The sequence below is a fragment of the Etheostoma spectabile genome, unplaced genomic scaffold, assembly GCF_008692095.1.
Source record: "Etheostoma spectabile isolate EspeVRDwgs_2016 unplaced genomic scaffold, UIUC_Espe_1.0 scaffold00018781, whole genome shotgun sequence".
Classification (NCBI taxonomy): Eukaryota; Metazoa; Chordata; class Actinopteri; order Perciformes; family Percidae; genus Etheostoma; species Etheostoma spectabile.
This window is the reverse complement of record NW_022604460.1, coordinates 27,266-47,557: the sequence shown is the minus strand read 5'-3', so window position 1 is coordinate 47,557 and position 20,292 is coordinate 27,266. Positions and strand designations below refer to the sequence as shown.

The following is a 20,292-nucleotide window of genomic DNA, read 5'->3' as shown; positions in this document are numbered from 1 at the left end:
TAAAGCCCAACGTGTGGCTGTTCAACAAAACGGAGACTGACACACTGGGCATTACTTGAAATGAGACACAACACCAAGCTAGATACCAAACACGATCGAACCAAGGAACCACTAGCAACTAATACATCTGAAGCACTCTTATGACAAACTCCACAAGCTAGCACTCCTGACCATAGACTGTATAAATAACGATATCACAGATCGATAATAATGCGTTTTACTAGCACTGACTAACCACAGAATCCACCGTCCCTCTCTACTGACCCTGAAGCCTAGCTGATTTCACCGTCTCAGGGCCCATTGCTGATGCAGAATCGGCAAGCTGATAGTTTCCATAGTAAAAATCTGCCCAACTCTGCACTAGCCTAAAGTAAACGGCACAAAACCCGTGACTCGCTCCGTCATCTATGTCCAACTGGGGTAAACTCTCTTACATTCACAGCTAACAGCGATCCCATTGGATTAACTGCGTCCAGTTACAAATTTTCCATTTTTTAGCCTCTATTTTCGTAAAAGAACAGGACCTTAACCATGTAAGTACCAATATTATATATTAACACGATACATAAGCAGTCTATTTCCTAAAATGCAAAATGTGCTTGATACAATAAGGAGAGTGCATGACAGTAAGAGCTGCGCCCACACACACACACAGATACACACACGCACCGGTCACTTCCTCACCCCCCCAAAACGATCCTGTACTGAAGGTGGATCCTGAAACTGATCATCCCCATGAGTTGGTAGTCAGACACTACAGCCTGTCCCTCACAGCTCAAATGCGTAACCCTGCCTTAAAACAACTTTTTTTTGTGTGTATATTATGTGCTGCAGCCGTTGTCTATATACATTCGCAGGTCCTACCATGCCAGTGACATCATCGATATTGTCAGTGTTCTGATACTAACAAACGCAATTTTTGTGGGCTGCTTAAAAAAAAGCTATTTTGATTTTTTTAATTAAAATTTTTTTGTGTAATTCAATTGAATTATCATTACCAGAGGTGGGTAGTAACGAGTTACATTTACTCCGTTACATTACTTGAGTAAGTTTTTGAAAAAATGTACTTCTAGAGTAGTTTTAAATCACTATACTTTACTTGTACTTGTGTTACGGGGGGTATGAGGATCGGACCCAAATGCAGTGAAGAGGAGGCAGGCGAGTAGGAACACAAACAGTTTTTTATTGTCCAAAACACAACGTAAGAGCCTCGATGGAACGAACATCCAAAATCCAGGAGGAAAAGGAAAATACCCCAAAAGATACAAAACAAACAATAACCAGGATCAGAACGAAATCAGGAACACTGCAACAAGGTGACGTAAAGACAGGGAACAACCAGAATGATCCGACAAGAGACAAAGGAAACACAGGGTTAAATACAAGAGGTAACGAGGTAATGGGAAACAGGTGAGACGTCAGGTGGATCACATTAGGGCGGGGCAGGACAATCAGACAAACAAAGTAAAGCTAGACTAAACGAGACAAGACAAGACAGGAAGCTGACTACCAAAATAAAGCAGAAAGCATAACAAACACACACAGGGAAACATAAGACAGAATCCATGACACCAGACTAGGGAGAAAACCGGGACGAAACACAGGGAAGGCCAAACGGGAAAATAACCCCAAACAAAAACCCCAACCCACAACAACTTGAGTAGATTAGTGAAGAAGAACCTGTACTTTTACCTCTTTGGTATTCTACTCGTCATTGTTTTTACCCCAGCGTACGTCTCCTTTTAATGTTTTATTTTGACAGAGAGAGAGTCTTCCGCTTAAGGCTCTACCACGTGACTGTGTTCCGCCAATCAAACAGCGTTGTGCAGTCACGTGACCATACTCGTTCTCAGCGGCGGGACCATATACTGGATATATCTATGGGCGGGACGTGTTACCTTACAGTCGTAGCAAAACAAAGAATTGACCGTTGCCAAGGCAACACAGACGTGGAGGAACCCCCGGCCTCATAGTGAAAGCATGGTTACCTTTTAGGAAAAGTGCGACACAGCAGCTACGTTATGCGGCGTCTTCTGTGTCGACCAAAACAAACGGACATGTGAGCGTTCAACAACTCAACCTCTAACCTGAGGAGACGTAGCGGTAGTTTTAGTTTTTGCTGTGGAGAGGTGGATCTTTGTCTTTTAGGTTACATACAGTATGTTTTGCACATGCAGTATCCATCCAAATTTAATGTGACAAGTCTCTCACTGAAGCTATTTTGTAATTAATAAATTAATTGTAATTTATTTTATTGATTGGATGAACAGTAGTTTGCCTAAATATGATTATTTTGTATTTTTGTCTGTCTGACTGATGCTTGTGTTAAGAAATAAATCAGACGTTACTCAACAGTTACTCACTACTTGAGTAGTTTTTTCATCAAGTTTTTCTTTCTTTCTTTTTTACTCTTACTCAAGTAATTATTTGGATGACTACTTTTACTTTTACTTGAGTCATGTTATTCTAAAGTCACAGTACTTTTACTTGAGTACAATTTTTGGCTACTCTACCCACCTCTGCACGTTGCCCACATGGCTACCTGTCTTAAAGGGAACGGTCGGATGGTAATAATCATGTAAAGGGGAAACGGTGAAAGGTTACTTTTCTATCAAGCAGCAAAAAAGTATTAGCGTCAACATCGTAACGTCCTGCAATGTGACTTTCGCGCATGCGCACATCGCGATGTCGATGCTAAAACACAATATTGTTCAGCCCTAACTGACGGTATGCTTCAGTAAGCTAGTTTACCACTTTTATCTTGGGTAATGCCACATGTAAGTATATCTTAGTTTATTTAGATATCCAACATAGGTTATACTACGTACACTGTATAACAATACATTACGTTTTCTTTATTTCATCTTACATTTTTGCTAGCCTGTTGTGTAGTTATATTGTTTTTACAATTATCTTTGTTTAATATCTGTGACTCATTACTATCTAAGTAACTGGTCATTGTGTTTTCTCCCAGTTTTCACCCTTTGTTACTCAAATAAACGTGTTACAAGGATCCCGGTCACCAGTGCTTGATGGTGGAAGGTGTTTAGCTGCTGGTCAGATTGCACAGCGTTACGTACGTGAAGGACAAGACATATTTCATGGTAAGTATTTCCAGGTGATCTCTGCACCTCTAATCTCTGCACTCTGTTATTCTAATATTACCATGTAATAAATTGAAACAGGCAGTTTTGCATTTTCCACCAATGATTAATGGTTGTTTGACAGTAACTACCAGAAGCATTTCCAGGTAATCACTACACCTCTGTCTTACTACGTCATAAAATAGAAACAGGTAGTTTTTCATTTTCTACCACTGATTCATGTTTTTATTTTCAGAAACTACCAGAAGCATTTCCAAGTAATCACTACACCTCTGTTTTTGTATTATTACCATGTAATTAAATCAAAACAGACAGTTTTGCATTTTGCACCACTGCCTTCTAAATCTCTAGCCATGCGCCATTTCTTGCCTAAAACAATATAACCAACAATATGTTAAATTAAATTTGATAGATGTAACTCCTGATGGTCTAATGGCTAGGATTTGGCGCCCTCACCGCTGCGGCCGGGGTTCAATTCCCAGTCAGGGAATGGTCAGGACTTGACAGATACAGATTTAAAGAGTAAGTTTTTGGTTGATTTGTCAAATTCTTCCTCATTAGTTTAACGTTTTAAAGAGTACCATTTCCTTTAAATCAGACCCCGACAGCGGATGTATCCTTTTGTCATCATTGATGGGTCATAAACACTTCATCTGCCTCCATCTCAATAACAATTCTTTTCATTTTTTCAAGCAGTAACTAAACCCCTAACCAACATTTTTAACTGAAAACCAATGTATGTGAGTGTCAAGTAATGTTATTGTTGGATTCAGGTCCAAATTTTGACATTTAGCGCAATGCAAAGGTGCATAACAGATTTTTTTTCTACATACCTGGAGCGATGCAAAGCAGGGGTGGCCAACTAGTCAAGGAACAGCAAGAGACTTGGTATTTAAGAATACAAACTGACTATGTGACAGATGTCTAATCTGTCATGTCCTGCCTTCTGAAGCTCTAGCCAGGCGCCATTCCTCGCCTAAAACAATATAAGTCATTCCAGTAAGTGAAAAGAAAACTCACATCTACAAAGATAAATTTGAAAGATGTAACTCCCTGATGGTCTAGTGGCTAGGATTCGGTGCTCTCACCGCCGCGGCCCGGGTTCAATTCCCGTCAGGGAATGGTCAAGACTTGGGAGACTCAGGTGTGATGTTTGAAAGAATAAGTTCCTGGACTTGATTTTGATTTGTCAAATTCTTCCTCATTAGTTTAAATGAACTGACAGCATCAGTTATATGACTTACAGTTCTCAAAGACGCACACAATCTCAACTGGTTATCCTTTAGACAGCTAGTCTCTTTTTCTTTTCTCTCACTTTTTGTCTCTGTCTGGCCTTATGTATTTGCTTGTATTACATCAAGTGACCTGCATACCAATGACCGTAAAGATTAATATGTACAGTACATGGTTTTCAGAACTGTACCTTCAGATAAAGGTAAGGCCACTTGGGTTATCTTTGGGCTGCTCTATATTCACCTGCAGAATGATAAACCCTAGAGTTGGCTCTCTCCAGATTATTTAAGCAACAAAGGTCCCTGGGTGGACTTGAACCACCATCCTTTCGGTGGACAGCCGACTGCGCTGACCTATTGCGCCACAGAGACTGCATATGTCTGATGTTTTATGAGCGGGAGCTCGATCTTTAAGCCACAAGCATTTGCTTTATAGCTTTTTGAGGTTGCGCTGCACATGTATGCTTATCAGGCTATTTTCCTGTTACTCAGAAATTGAGGAAGCTGACTCATGCGGAAATGTAGAAGCTGGACGTGCATTGTCTTGTTCTTACATGTCAATTGGATTCTGACTTTGAATTAAAATATTTTGGCATCCAAGACAATTTGGGAACTGATGATGTATCAGTCATTGTGCTGGTGGTTTCTTGGTCACAGTAACAAGCTTGATCATTGACATACAGTTACACGCCATGTATCACAAAACTGTTGGGGGGGGGCCTTATGTATTTGCTTGGATTACATCAAGTGACCTGCATACCAGAATCAGAATCAGAATCAGAATCAGCTTTATTCGCCAGGTATGAGGACACATACGAGGATTTTTTCTTTGGAGCATTGTTGCTCACACTGTGCTTACACACAAAACACAAAACAACCAAAACAAAAAAATATACACACTAGTCTATACACACAATATATACATACTCTAAACAGAACAATACAGAGGCCGTCAGAGATGGCAAAAGTACTCACTGCCCGTGCTCAAGTAGAAGAACAGATAATTGTGTTAACAAATACTCTGGTAAAAGTAGAAGTACTGATTTAACTTCTTTACTTATGCTGTTTTTACACTTTTGTTTTTGTACAGACTTAACAACTTTTAAGGCTATTGTCACCGTTTTGACAGAGCCCTGCTTCCAGTCTCTATGCTAAGCTAAACTTGCTGCTGGCTGTAGCCCTTATTTTATCATTATCATTACTTTAATCCTGGTTTTAAGTACATCATGTTTGGTGCAGCCCAAGTTAACTATAGCATTGTATATTAACGTTGTCCCCATCTCAAAATAAAGTTTTCCAATGGGTATTTGTTCCAGTATGGGAATGTAGGCCATCACTTTGTGCCAGAGTCTCAGCCAGAACATCGGCATGAGGTGGAACAACGTACGCAACTCTGCAGGTAAAAGATAACATGAAACCTTGATAATGCAGGGGGGCGATAGAGAGATCTAATAAACCAGGCGCTTAACTGAATAAATGATCAAAGCAAGATCAATGTGGGAAGGATTGAGAGGAGGAGGGATGGTTTTGAGGGGGGGTGTTGGAGAGAGAGTTGGGTGTTGGATCCGTGTCCATCAGTTCTCTTCTGTCATTAGACTCTTCTATTGGGTGACAAGTCACCTGTGTCCAAGAAGGAGGGGGCGGGGGTTAGAACATGGCTGCCACTGAACACTGGGCTCTGACTAATGTTGAAGAGCCATTATGCCTATTATTTAACGTCAGGACAAGAGCTCAGTGCACACACTATAGGCTCTCCATACCTCTGTCACTAGGTGCCAGTTCTATGGAAAGTCTATTCTTCTTTGCTGATCATAACTCTCGCTGCAGCATGTGAAGTGTTATATCTTGGGTTGTAAATGCCAATTAACACATTATTTTCCTTTACTTTCCTTTCATTTGAGTGGAAAACACACACTAGGGCTGCACGATATTGACAAAATGTGATATTGCAATATTAATTATGAATACTGCAATAACGATATGTTTTCAGATATTTTTAAACATATGTAAAATTACAAAAAAGATTCATAACAAATTAAACAAGTTTTCTTACAACCAAGGTTTATTTCTACTGACAGTCTGTCGTTGCGCCACAAGGTCTACTTACTAATGAATATACACATCAACTTTCTTCTTGATTAATGCATATACACATCAACTTTCTTTTTGATTAATGCATGATTGTAGAATGCAGGCACATTTTTGTCTGGTTTTTACACTGGGATGGAACTGCTAATCGGATACTGGGCAGAACTCAGGGGTTCCCACTCTCTAAAACACCCCTGCCCACCGTGGGGCTCGAACCCACAACCCTGAGATTAAGAGTCTCATGCTCTACCGACTGAGCTAGCCAGGCACCTCTTAACCCTTGTGTTGTCCTTCGGGTCGCCAGGACCCGTGGTGTTGTACTTTGGGTTCCAGGGAGCCGTAGCATTGTTCTTTGGGTCCCGGGGACCCTTGACGTGGTCCTTTGGGTCCCTGGGACCCACAACGTTGTCGTTTGGGTCCTGGGGACCCTTGACGTTCCTTTTTGGGTCCCAGGGACCCATGACGTTGTCCTTCGGGTCCCAAGGACCTGTGGCATTGTCCTTTGGATCCCTAGGACCCGTGGCATTGTCATTTGTTCCTCACATTTTTACCCAGTTTTTTCTATTGCGTGCAGTTGAAGCAGGATATGAAAAGTTGCCAACATATCCTTATCTGTGTTAAACAGCTGTTACGTCCAGTAACAGTAACAGATTCTGCCATCAGGGCTCGTCCGGGAGTTGAACCCGGGACCTCTCACACCCGAAGCGAGAATCATGCCACTAGACCAACGAGCCACTTAAAAGCTACATAAGTCTAGTAGATTGTCATGGGATGCTTTCATGGCTCCACGGCCCGATTCAGCTTTCTGATCTCATTTGACAACAGAAAACATTTGATACAAAATTTTTTACCAAAATACAGACTTGATTTTGTCAGTAAAAAGTGATAGTAAAATCGTGATGAATTTGGTGGACAATTTAGAAAATTAAGTTACTTTACACTTTAAACTGTTACATCTCCTCTGTATTCAGGAAGCTCACATAAAAGATAGTTGCAAGGTCTACCAAATGTTTAACTTTACAACCTATAAGCTGTTGGAACCCTGGTTACCACAGGTTCCCAAACCTCCCCTCAATATGTATGTATATTAAAGATTTTCCAGCCCCACAAACTGAACAGCAGAGCAGAGTGGCGCAGCGGAAGCGTGCTGGGCCCATAACCCCCCTCTGCTAATTCCCTACACTTTGTATAAGCATCAAGTCTGTTGATGTCTAACAAAGCATCTGATGTTGCAAGTGTCTGATCTGAAATGTCTCCACCTGCTGAAGAGTAAACTTAATGGCATGTTAAGTTTGTTTAATCTATAAAAATGGAAACTACAGTGCTCATTTCTGCCGTAACACCCATAAAAACTGGAGTGTACTACAATAAATATACTACACTACAGTAAAATAGAGACTGTAAAACATTTACATTTAAAGTGCTTGTTGTGCTGTCTGATAGTCTGAGGTATAAAGAGAGAGCATACCGCTTAGTTTTTGTCACAGGAGGTCTTAGTCTACCACTACGTTCTATAACCCTACCAGTCAGATTACCACAGGAGGTAATATCTGTTGCAGCTCTTTTAAAGACTCTACCATAATACCTGCTGGAGATGCCAGGTCCTCATACATGTAAAGCATGAGCTCTACCACTGAGCTACATCCCCTGAAGATTTTTAGATTTTTTAAAACTTTTTTCTGAGATAGACTTAGACTTATCTTTATTAATCCTTTTGGGATGACTCCCGCAAGGAAATTGAAATATCACTGAAAAGAAGAAACCTGGGTAAAACATGTAATGTTATTGTTGTATATGGCTTCAAAACCTGTACATGCAACTGCGGTGGCTGGAAATCAAACCTGGGCAAAATGCTTGCACTGCTACGATATAAATCATAGTTGAAAAGTAACACACCTGTTGCCTTTCTGCTGGACAATACAACGTTCACTGCAAATCTTGTAACACAGATTGATAAGAAATACATTGGTGGAGACTGGTTGCTTCCAGTACCTATGAGATAACACAATATTGTTTATGAAAGCACATCTGAGGTTTGGTATACTCTGATGTGTCATTGGTTTTCTACCTCTCTTAAGAAACACTGCTCATTGTCGGCAGGATTTGTACTTACAAAGGGAGACCCCAATGGATTTCTAGTCCATCGCCTTAACCACTCGGCCACAACAATGTGATAAGCCATGCTATGACTGTTTGCAGAAATGTTCATGTAGCACCTCAACACACCATATAATGCCTAAGCTGCACTTGCAAAATAGCAGGGTGTTCAAATACTTATTTTCCTCACTGTAATCTTCCTATGCATTGTGTATGATAGCCTTTACAATGTTATTTATTTCTTTTATTACCACACACACATTCATAGCAGTGCTGCCCCCCCCCCCCATGTTTATACTGATGATTGATTGTAATAAAGCAGTAACAGAGAGTTGTCTCCGTCTGTGTTTTAACACACCTGGGTCGAAGTTGGAAACCAGAATCAGCTTTAAATCCAGTTCTAATCTAGTCCTCACTAAATTTCAAATAATTTCCCTGGAGTTACCATTACAAAATTTAATCTAATTAAATTGGAACATACACAGACTTCTCACAAAATCACACTTGAATTCATATCTTGCTACTCGGTCAGAATCTTATTAACCTGGAGTCCCAGTCTCTGTTAATATAAATAGGTTATATGTTTATATATGTTTTAGGCCTATTGGCAGACGGCCATTTAAAATGTAGGCAATGGCATATAAAGAATAAAGAATAAAGAGTCTTTTCTCCATGTCCACTGTAGTTTCTCAGTGTGCTCTCTAGTAACATGTGTCTGGTCCAGGTAGCTTTGTCATTCATAAGGCTACTTTTACTTTTATATTTTAATTATATTGCTAAGCCTGTACTTTGGTACTTTTACTTGAGTAAAGAAGTTAAATCAGTACTTCTACTTTTACCAGAGTATTTGTTAACACAATTATCTCTTCTTCTACTTGAGCACGGGCAGTGAGTACCAGTCTGGACTTTGAATCCAGCGATCTGAGTTCAAATCTCAGTGGAACCTGGTTTTTAAGCCACACCACAGGTAAAATAGATCAACCTTTCAACTTTCCACATCTAGTTTACAGTAAGCTTACAGGTTTAACTGTGTAATATTCACACTGGCAGTGAGAACCACTGTAGAAATTATTATCTTGGTCAATGTTGTTTTCAATGTCTTGTGGTTTATGTTCTGTGTATTTGAAAGTTTGAAACTTCAGTTGATTATATGTAACAGAGAAGTTTCTGTCCAAGTTTGCCATGATCATTGTGTTTGATACGTCCAATTCAGTTTGTATGCAGTTACCTTATGTAGGCCTATGTTGCTCTTGATTCATTCCTTCTTCAAACTTATCCAGCTCGGTGATGTCCCTGATGAGAATCACTTCAATCTCTTTTGCTGCCTCAGGCGTCAACCCGTGAAGTTTGATGTATATTTTACAATTTCTTGCCCATGTTGCCTGGATCTTGTTTTGTTTTCTGAGTATGAGTGCTTTCTTGGCAATATCAGCATTTTTCTTGGTGAGGTGTTTGTTGATGTAAACTTGGATGCCTTTTAATTTCCTTCCTTGTCTGAGAAGTGCGGACTTTTTCTTTCTGTTGGTGAACCGGATTATTACCAATGGAGTGGCCGTTTGTTTTTGCTCGGAAGAGTATGACAATCCTCAATGTCCCTGCTATCAACATAAATGCCTTTGCTGTCCAAAAAGCAAATCACCTGTTGTTCCAGCGTCTCCTTCTCCTCCTCGAGAGCTTCCCTCAGCCTAGCAGTGGTGTATCCAGCGTCTGCGGCCACCCTGGCATAGTTCCGTTGTTTGGTTCTCAGGCCGCTGATAATCACATTGCATTGCTCGAGGTCAGCAACTCAAGTTTCAGAAAAGCAATCTTCTCCACGTTTTGCCCGTTTAGCGTTTGTATTTTACTCATCAGATCTATGATTTTTTTCTGTTGCACTGCACTGCAACAAAAGAAATCTCCGCCGACCAGAAGTCCAGAGATTTCTTTAACTGCCCTCAACCTCATCGGGTAGGATTGCATTTTTCTTAGGTGGCATATTCTCCTGGGCCTGGTGGTAGCCGGCTGCTCCTGGTCCTGGTGGTAGCCGGCTGCACCAGACACCTGAGATGTCAGGGTTTGCAATCTCCACCTCTGAAAAATGCCTCTTCTTAGCCGGATTACGTCTGTCCATGTCGTAAATAGTAGCGGCGATGCCTCAAAACCGAGAATATAATGGGGTGTGATAATTTTAATTATGATCGTTTCCAGCTGCTGCATTTATCAATGTACGATCATTCTTACGCTCTGATTGGTGTGATACAACGTTTCATGAATCTCACGTAAAGCCTGTCGTAAGAGGATTTCTACATTAGGTTAATAAATGAGGGCCATCAGCTCTAAGGATGTGCTTCAATACATAACTGAAGTGGTAACACTAATGAGTAGCACTATGGATCAATTTGTTTACCTTGTCAAGCTAAAGCCTTTTTCTAAGCTAAAAGAAAACAAGGCACTCCTCTGCAAAAGCACAGCTGGGAGTGCTTGAGAGCACTTTTGAGGTGCAGCGTGATTTTCGGCTGAGATGCTTCGGGTGCGTTTAGGTGTGAGCCCAAATAGTTGTTGAACGACAAAGACAAGACAGCGATCAGGCGGTAGAACCAGGGTATTGATGTCCCGTCCATGCAACCGATGGATATGATTAAAACCTGTATACAGCCCAACCACTTACCAATCACATCACTGGAAAGACAGCATTACTACAGGGTCCTGACAGGGTAGTGGATGTCAATTTTTTAAAATGGACAGAAAACTGCCAGAACGCGATTTGCTACTTGTCATGGGCTGTCAAAAACTTTTCCAGCAGTTATAACATGATTCATCTCACCATGGAAATCATAATCTCTTGATTCATCTCCCCTTCAGAGTGTCTACCATTGTGTCACCAGCAAAATAGAGCTAGCAGAGGATGGTTTTGAACCATCAACCTCTAGGTTGTGGGCCCAGCACTCTTCCGCTGCGCCACTCTGCTTAAAACCACCCCAGATGGGACTTGAACCCACAATCCCTGGCTTAGGAGGCCAGTGCCTTATCCATTAGGCCACTGGGGCTTTACGTCACCTAATCTCAACAGTTCAGGAGAAATACATATACAGTTCTGGAGACATAATGAAACAGTAACCTTGACCTCTAGATTTCGAAGTGCTTCCCTCTAGGCGTTCAGGGATATTGCATTCACAAGAATTGGATGGACAGACATGAGGACACAGTCACCTTGACATTGAACCTTTGACCTCCAAAATCTCATCAATTGATTTGCGAGTTCATGTGAATGTTTTTGCAAACTTTGAAGAAACACATACATGGGCATTGTGATAAGATGGTGCTGTCTATCGTTGTTTCTGAGATCAACAATACCATCTAAATTGAATAGCTATTGCGTACCCGGTAATATTAAAGTAGAGCTCTCGTTGGCACTGTAGGTAGACAATTTAGAAAATTAAGTTACTTTACACTTAAAACTGTTACATCTCCTCTGAATCACCAACTGCAAATTTTCAAGCCTCATTGGCACGCCGACCACCATCTTCAGAAGGTAAATCACTAGCCAGCTATGCAGGAGTACCTCATACCTTTTACCAGGTTCAGGTGGTTAATAGTTATGGTCAAATGAAGCTTCATTAAGCTTTCTGAACAATGGTCTTCATTTTCTGAACGCATTCACTCAGTAGTGTTTTATTATTGGTTGTGCATCTGTGATTGCCCTAGAGGTGCTCTCAGTCCAGCACCTCTCCCGCTCATCTTTGTTAGTTTTACACTGTCCAGCATAAATCACTGACACCATACCTCACACTCATCCATGCATATACATTCACCACTGACTAAACTGACTACCACCATCATTGAATTATCATTTCTTTTGTTGTGGTCATATTCTCGCATTTCCTTCAACCTTTGCACACGGTCTTTTGTCCTGGCCTTTTCATGGGGTCATGACAAAGTATCTAGGGTCAATTTTAGCCTTTGTGTGAGTACATAGGTTTCCAGAAACATTGTTTTTATTGAGATTAAAGACCAAATTGTTAGTTTTTCTGAAATTTTCCCAACCATTGCAATAGCTTTAAAGGCCTCGTTGGCACAGTAGGCAGCGCGTCAGTCTCATAATCTGAAGGTCGTGAGTTCAACCCTCACACGGGGCAGGTGTTTTAAAAACAAGAAAACACAACTCATGCGGAAACAGTGACATTCAGGTGGTTGAACACTGGTACTAGAACATGAATGGAATTTGTCAGTCTTTGGTTATTTCTGAGATTGATACAATAAAAGGATTTTTTTAAGAGTGGTAGCAAACCAATGAAAGGGTTATAGAACATATGTGTTATGTCCTTAGACATACTATCCAAGCAGGGAGATGAGTACAGAGATTTGGGTGCAAGCAAGATGGATGTAGGTTGCCCATGTTCATTTAGACTTACCAGCAACATTGTTATGATACAAACCTGCTTGAAAAACAGCGACAATTCTGTTTAAAGACTTGTGCATGGAACACAAATGATATGGCAGTGTCTGAAGTGTTCAGGCATGTCAAATGGACAACTCACCTAGCAGAATGTGCAACTCTACACATGAACAGGGACTTGAACCCTGGACCCTCAGATTAAAAGACTGATGCTCTACCAACTGAACTACCCAGGCTTCTAAAGCTATTGGCTGTGAAAAAACAATCTGCTGAACTACAAATTAAAGTAAATGAAGACCATTAAACTGTTGCCATGATCACTGTCTTCTAGACAGCAGGAGGGTAGACCACGATTTGCACAATGCCTGAGAACACCAATTGTTATTGCACAAACTGTTGAAAATTGGCAAAATTGGCCAAAACGGTTAAAAAGCTCAAAGTCACAACTCATCATGGCCACTAGCAGACTCTGAACATCCTGCAAACCTGCATGACAGATCACGATAGCGAGCACTTCATACATATCACACAATCAAGCTGTTGCCTTACCAGGGACTTGAGCTGTGGTATTCTTTTTCGCTCAAACGTTGATAACCTAATGCAATTTTACGGCTCTAGACAAATAAACTTTATTGCTAGTGGGTACAATAAAACAACTCTCCCTCTTGATCAGCTTCCTCTTGACGGGAAAAATCCACCAGATGACTTGCCATCCAAGCAGGGAGATCAGCACAGAGATGTGGGTGCTAGCAAGATGGATGTAGGTTGCCCATTGTTCATTTAGACGTACCACCAACATTGAAAACAGAGGTCTGTGGAAAAAACAATCTCCTGAACTACAAATTGAGGTTCAAGTAAATGAAGAAGATTAACTGTTGCCATGGAAGGAAAAATCCACCAGATGACTTGCTATCCAAGCATGGCGATCAGCACTTCATACATATCTCACAATAAAGCTGTCGCCTTACCGAGGACTTGAGCTGTGGTATTCTTTTTCACTCAAAACATTGATAACCTAATTCAAACAACACAGCTTCAGACAAGTAAACTTTATTGCTGGTGGGTGCAAAAAAACAACTCTCCCTCTTGTTCCACTTCTATACTCTTAGTGTTACGGTTAGTAAGACCCAGAACCATAGAGATACAAAAGTCACGTTTAATGAGCGCGGAGGGGTTCAAACACTGGTGTAGACAGGTGGCTGGTCGGCGTGAGGGAGGAAGGCAGCTCGGAGGGACAACGGATGGATCTACAAGGAGAGGCAGAGTTAGTACTAGAATACAACAACAAACAACAACACAGGCGCAAATGACTAGGAGCCCAGTTACCACAATAGTGCATGTAATGATCTGGCGTTGAAGAGGCGGTCAGCCCGGGTTTATGTATTGCAGTGGGTGATGAGTGATGAGGAACAGCTGAGTGGATGACGGAACGTAGATGGAAAGCCACGACTCTAGATCCCCTGGAACGCCCTCACGGCAAGACAGACAAGACACACAGAAGAAAGGGAAGACACAACACAGGTTGGGAATGCACCAGACCACAACACTTAGCCCTCGTGACAGGAAAAATGCAGCCGATGACCTTCTATCCAAGCAGGGAGATGAGTACAGAGATTTGGGTGCTAGCAAGATGGACATAGGTTGCCTATTGTACATTTAGACTTACCAGCAACATTGTTATGATGCAACCTGCTTGAAAAACAGCCACAATTCTTTTTAAAGACTTATGGATGGAACACAAACAACATGGCAGTATCTGAAGTGTTCAAGAACTTCAACTCTACACCTGAACAGGGACTTGAACCCTGGACCCTCAGATTAAAAGTCTGATGCTCTACCGACTGAGCTACCGAGGCTTCTAAAACTACTGGCTGTGGAAAAAAAAATCTCCTGAACTACAGATTGAAGTTTAAGTAAATGAAGACCATTAAACTGTTGCCATGATCACTGTCTTCTAGACAGCAGGAGGGTATACCACGATTTGCACAATGCCTGAGAACACCAATTGTTATTGCACAAACTGTTGAAAATTGGCAAAATTGGCCAAACGGTTAAAAAGCTCAAAGTCACAACTCATCATGGCCACTAGCAGACTGTGAACATCCTGCAAACCTGCATGACAGATCACGATAGCGAGCACTTCATACATATCACACAATCAAGTTGTTGCCTTACCAGGGACTTGAGCTGTGGTATTCTTTTTTGCTCAAAACGATGATAACCTAATGCAATTTTACGGCTCTAGACAAATAAACTTTATTGCTAGTGGGTACAATAAAACAACACTCCCTCTTGATCCGCTTCCTCTTGACGGGAAAAATCCACCAGATGACTTGCCATCCAAGCAGGGAGATCAGCACAGAGATTTGGTGCTAACAAGATGGATGTAGTTGCCCATTGTTCATTTAGAGATAGCACCCGCATTGTTATGATGCAAACCTGCATGAAAAACAACCACATTTCTTTTTGAAGACTTGTGCATGTTACTTACATGAGACAACAGTGTCTGAAAGTGTTCAGAATTGCCAAAGTGTACAACTCATCCAGCTCATCCAGAACTCGGCCAATTTTGCTCAATTTGGCCTTAATTGTTTCTGGACATCTGTTCTTTTTAAACAGTTAAAAAGCAGGCCGGTTAGCTCAGATTGTTTGAGTGTGGTGCTAAAAATGCTAAGCACCGGCAGACACTTTAGGGGTACTAAAATCGCCAAACCCTACGCCCAAAATAATCTGTATCCACCTTTTGTTTGCACAAATCGGCCATTAACGCAAAAACAAGTCTCAATCTCTATAGCTCTGCTTTCCATGTCTTTTGTAGCAAGGCCACAACAGTTGTAAGGTTGTCTGATCAGTAAGTGCAATATGAGTCACAGGTAACTGATGTGCCTAGCATTCAATCTATTTCCTTCAACAAAAGTTAACTGGCCACCTAATTAGTCTGCCTTTTTTTAAAATGTTACCTCGCTCCTGAATTTCAGATAAACCATGGCAATTGAGATTTGGAAATATTACCTTTTCTTGCAACCACGTGGCCTAATGGACAAGGCGTCTGACTTCGGATCAGAAGATTGAGGGTTCAAGTCCCTTCGTGGTTAGAAGCTCCTGGCTACCTCCAGAAACAGAATGGGAGCATGTAGCATCTTGGTTTGGACTCTATAGCTATGCTTTCCATGTCTTTTTTGCAAGGCCGAAAACATATGCAGTCCCTACAAACCATTCACAACCAGGTAACCCATCCAGAACTGGCCCAATTTGCTTGATTTTGCCTGGTTTGTTTCCGGAAATCTTTCTTTTTCAAACACTTAAAAAGCAGGCCGGTTAGCTCAGATGGTTTGAGTGTGGTCCTAATAATGCTAAGCACCGGCAGACACTTTAGGGGTATAAAATCACCAAACCCTACACCCAAGATCATCTGTATCCACCTTTTGTATGCACAAACAGGCCATTTACGCAAGTGAAGAAGTTCTTGTATCTCAAAGGCATATGAGGTTGCATACAGATGGAGAGAAGGAGGAGGAGAGAGGTACCTAGTGCATCATGGGAAGTCCCCCGGCAGTCTAGGCCTATAGCAGCACAACTAAGGGATGGTTCAGGACTCACCCAAGCCAGCCCTACCTATAGGATTTATCAAAGAGGAAAGTCTTAAGCCTACTCTTACATGTGGAGACGGTGTCTGCCTCCTGAACCCAACTGGAACCTGGTTCCACAGGAGAGGAACGCTCTGGCTCCCATTCTACTTTTGGAAAACCTGTTCTTGACTTGCCTTTTCCCACATCCTCTGAACGCTTAGCTAACTAAATGACTTAAGTTGGCCAATAATTGTTGCTTTTTCATCTTCATTGTGATTGTTGTGTGCCTTCAATATCATATCATATCAATATTATTATTATAAAAAAGAAAATGTCAAGTAAACACTTGCAACACTTTTAAAGGTTCCATGGTGTGATGGTTAGCACTCTGGACTCTGAATCCAGTGATCTGAGTTCAAATCTTGGTGGAATGTGTTTTAAGCCACAGTATAAGTGAAAGAAAACAACCTTTCAACTTTCCACATCTAGTTTAAAGTAAGCTTCTCCTGCAGGCTGGACACATGTCTTAAGGTACCTATAATGCTGAGACTATCGGCTGCCTCTGCAATTGCACTGTTTGCATCTTGGACTGTTGTTGCTTCCTGTATCTATAAAAGACAGATAGAAAATAATGAAAGCGTGAGAGAGTCCAAAATTGGCTTCTAACAACACCTTCCCTACATAAATGAGATGTTTAAGCAACATAGCCCTCGTGTTTATGAGGATGTCGATATCCTCAGGACACTGGTACCTGCGCTGAACCACAGTTAAAGTTTAGTCTGCAAAGCTAAAATAAAGACATAACTAAAAGACTGCTCTGCGTCCTGAAAATGTAATACCTTACGTGCTATGATTAATATTAGTGCTACTACAAATTACTATTGCACCTTTGGGAATCATGGAAAAATTCTTACCAAGAAAATAAGATACAGACAATACCTGATGAAATCTGCCCAACTCAAACAGAACAAATAAATCATACAGGACAAATAATTTCTAAATGAGTTTTTCCAAATAAATTTCTAGAATTCTGCCAGTAGAATAACAGTCTTACACTCTAAAAAATAATTAATGGGATCAGTAGGTAAAGCTTAAAATCTTGAGCATTTTTAGCATAAAAATTGAATTGTTACGAATACATGTTTTAATAAGTTGATAACTTATTTTAAGAAGTAGATCAAAATGAAAATAATAAAAAGTGTCTGAACTTAAATATATATTGATTATGAATAAACACTCTTTACCTTTTCTTAACAATTGTTACGGCTCCTGCCTTTTTGGGATAGTTTAGCACTTGTGTTTCAGAGATGTAAATCAGTCTGTGTGGTTGCCCGGAGAGGATTGGCTGGCGTGATGGCTCCGCCCACTTCCCTGTTCCAGGCCCTGCTGTGGATTGGCGCGGCTGCTGGAGATCCGGCCAATCAACATCCTCCAACAGACACCGGGAGAGTTTAAAAAGAGCTGGGATCCTTCAGTCCGGCGGCTGAACGTTCAGTTCAGTCTGCCACACGGTCCTGCTAGAGATTGTTTGAGAAACCATTGTGCTAGAGATTGTTTGAGAAACATTGTGCTAGCGTTTGTTTGAGAAACGATTTTGTTAGAGAGTGTTTGAGAAGCTATTGTGCTAGAGATTGTTTGAGAAACTATTTTGCTAGAAACAATTGTTATTAGAAAGCTAGTTAAATCCTATTTTGTGGTAAGCCTTTGTTTTTTGGTCTTTTATTATCTGTATTATATTTAATAAGTTAATGGGTGCTGTGCTTCTTTGGTTTGTTTAGGATAATCTTTGTTTATTAGGCAGCACCCATTATCTCTCTTTGTGTTTGTTTATTGAAGTGATTAAACTTCCTTTAAGTTACTACAACCTTGTTGCCCTCTGTCTTTGATTATCCACATTCATCCTTGTTTATGTTACGCCCATCTTTAACAACGGGCCAGGTCGTAACATATGGGGGCTCGTCCGGGATCTAACTACGTTCATTGGTAACTGGTTGACGTTATTGATTAATTGGTTGGCCCTAAATTAATTAAACAAATTGGAGAATGTGGAAAAACGAGACAAAACGGTATTGAGGGGGTAGTGTGGATTGATAAGGGTTAATTGGTTAACGGGGAAGTGCAGCTGGCTACTTGAGTCCCACCATGGCAGAAAAGTTTTGTTTGGAGAAATTTTTGGAACAACCTACTCTTGCCCAACTTCACAATTGTAGGAAGGATGACCTAATAGCTTTAGTGTCTCACTTCAGTCTTGATATATCTAAATACTTGGTAAAAAAGGAACTTAGAGATAGGGTTATTGGTGGCTTGGTGGATAAGGGGGTGCTGGAGGTAACTGAACAACCAGAGCCTGCTGTACCTTTTGCCAATCATCCTACAGACGCTGAAACTCCCATAGTCGCCAGGGAGGGCGCCAGGGCAGGTGAGCTGGAGAAACCCCTGTTTACTCTGCCCAGGTATGACCCATCCCCGCAGAGCGGTACTGGCTCCAGGGACGAGGCACGGCTGAAAGTCCGCCTCGCCCGGTTGCAAATGGAGGCTCAGGATAAAGAGCACCAGAGGCAGCTGCAGCTCCAGTTGGAGGTAAAGCGCATGGAGATTGAGGCTGACAAGGCAGTGAGGCTGCGTCGACTAGAGCTGGAAGTCTCTGACGCAGGGCAGATTGCTTCCCAAGGTTCAGGTATGGCATCCCCCTCCACCACTGCTACACCAATACCTAAAATAGTATTTGATATTGGTAAAAATGTATCTTTTGTCCCTACATTCCGTGAGAGCGAGGTTGATTCCTATTTTAACGTGTTTGAGAGAATTGCTACGGCACTGCACTGGCCACCTGAGGTTTGGACACTCCTACTTCAGTGTAAAGTCCATGGTAAGGCTCAAGCTGCTATCGCTTCATTACCTGTAGAAGAGAGTTTAGATTATGAGACTGTGAAATCCGCGATACTACAAACTTATGAGCTTGTGCCTGAAGCGTACAGACAAAAGTTTAGAAATCACAGAAAAACGTCTGTACAGACGCACCTCGAGTTTGTCCGTGAGAAAGCAGCGCTATTTGATAAGTGGTGCCAAACTTGTAAAGTCACTGATTATAGTGCTTTAAGGGAATTGGTTCTATTGGAAGATTTCAAAAGATGTTTACCAGATCGCATTGTGATATACCTGAATGAACAAAAGGTAAATAACATTTCTGCTGCTGCTTGTTGGCTGATGAGTATGTATTGACACACAAATCTGCTTTTGTTCCAGTGGAACAGCCACGTCGTGCTTCGACCCCTCCACTGAACTCAGCCACGGTTCGTACTCCGACAAAAAGGAGGAAAGGGAATGTTTTTACTGTCATAAAGTAGGACATGTGATTGCTAATTGTCACGTTCTGAAACAGAGGGATCAGTCTTCTCGATCTACTCAACCAAAAGGAGTGGGGTTAATCAAAGCAGATCTTGGCTGTGTGAACACACGCTCATTAGCTCAGCCAATTGATGATTGTTTTAAGCCCTTTGTGTTTGACGCCAAAGTGTCGCTAACGGTGAGACAGGTGATGAATGTTCTGTGCGTGTATTGAGAGATACTGCTTGCTCACAGTCTGTAATCCTTGCACAAGCTTTGCCTTTTCTAACAATTCTGCTTGTGGTTTTAGTGCTATACTCCGAGGAGTCGAGATGGGATATGTGCCGCGACCCGTACACTATATTTACATCCGGTCTCCCCTTGTCACAGGTCATTTCCCTATTGCCGTGTGCGACGAACTGCCGATTCAAGGTGTAATGGTCTTAATGGGTAATGATATCGCTGGAGGTAAAGTCACGCCCACTTTGGAAGTCTTAGAC

The 20,292-nt window shown here is 41.4% G+C and overlaps 5 non-coding genes across 5 annotated transcripts; 1 reads left to right on the top strand and 4 right to left on the bottom strand.

Annotated features, from left to right (window-relative positions):
- Positions 1 to 6,619: 6,619 nt before the first annotated feature.
- Positions 6,620 to 6,692, bottom strand: trnak-cuu (transfer RNA lysine (anticodon CUU)). Its single transcript has one exon. It is a non-coding gene; the product is annotated as a tRNA-Lys (tRNA).
- A 394-nt stretch (positions 6,693 to 7,086) lies between these two features.
- On the bottom strand, positions 7,087 to 7,158 carry trnap-cgg (transfer RNA proline (anticodon CGG)). Its single transcript has one exon. It is a non-coding gene; the product is annotated as a tRNA-Pro (tRNA).
- A 4,238-nt stretch (positions 7,159 to 11,396) lies between these two features.
- On the bottom strand, positions 11,397 to 11,468 carry trnav-cac (transfer RNA valine (anticodon CAC)). Its single transcript has one exon. It is a non-coding gene; the product is annotated as a tRNA-Val (tRNA).
- A 6-nt stretch (positions 11,469 to 11,474) lies between these two features.
- trnar-ccu (transfer RNA arginine (anticodon CCU)) lies at positions 11,475 to 11,547 on the bottom strand. The gene has a single exon. It is a non-coding gene; the product is annotated as a tRNA-Arg (tRNA).
- A 4,371-nt stretch (positions 11,548 to 15,918) lies between these two features.
- trnar-ucg (transfer RNA arginine (anticodon UCG)) lies at positions 15,919 to 15,991 on the top strand. The gene has a single exon. It is a non-coding gene; the product is annotated as a tRNA-Arg (tRNA).
- The last annotated feature ends 4,301 nt before the right edge of the window (positions 15,992 to 20,292 follow it).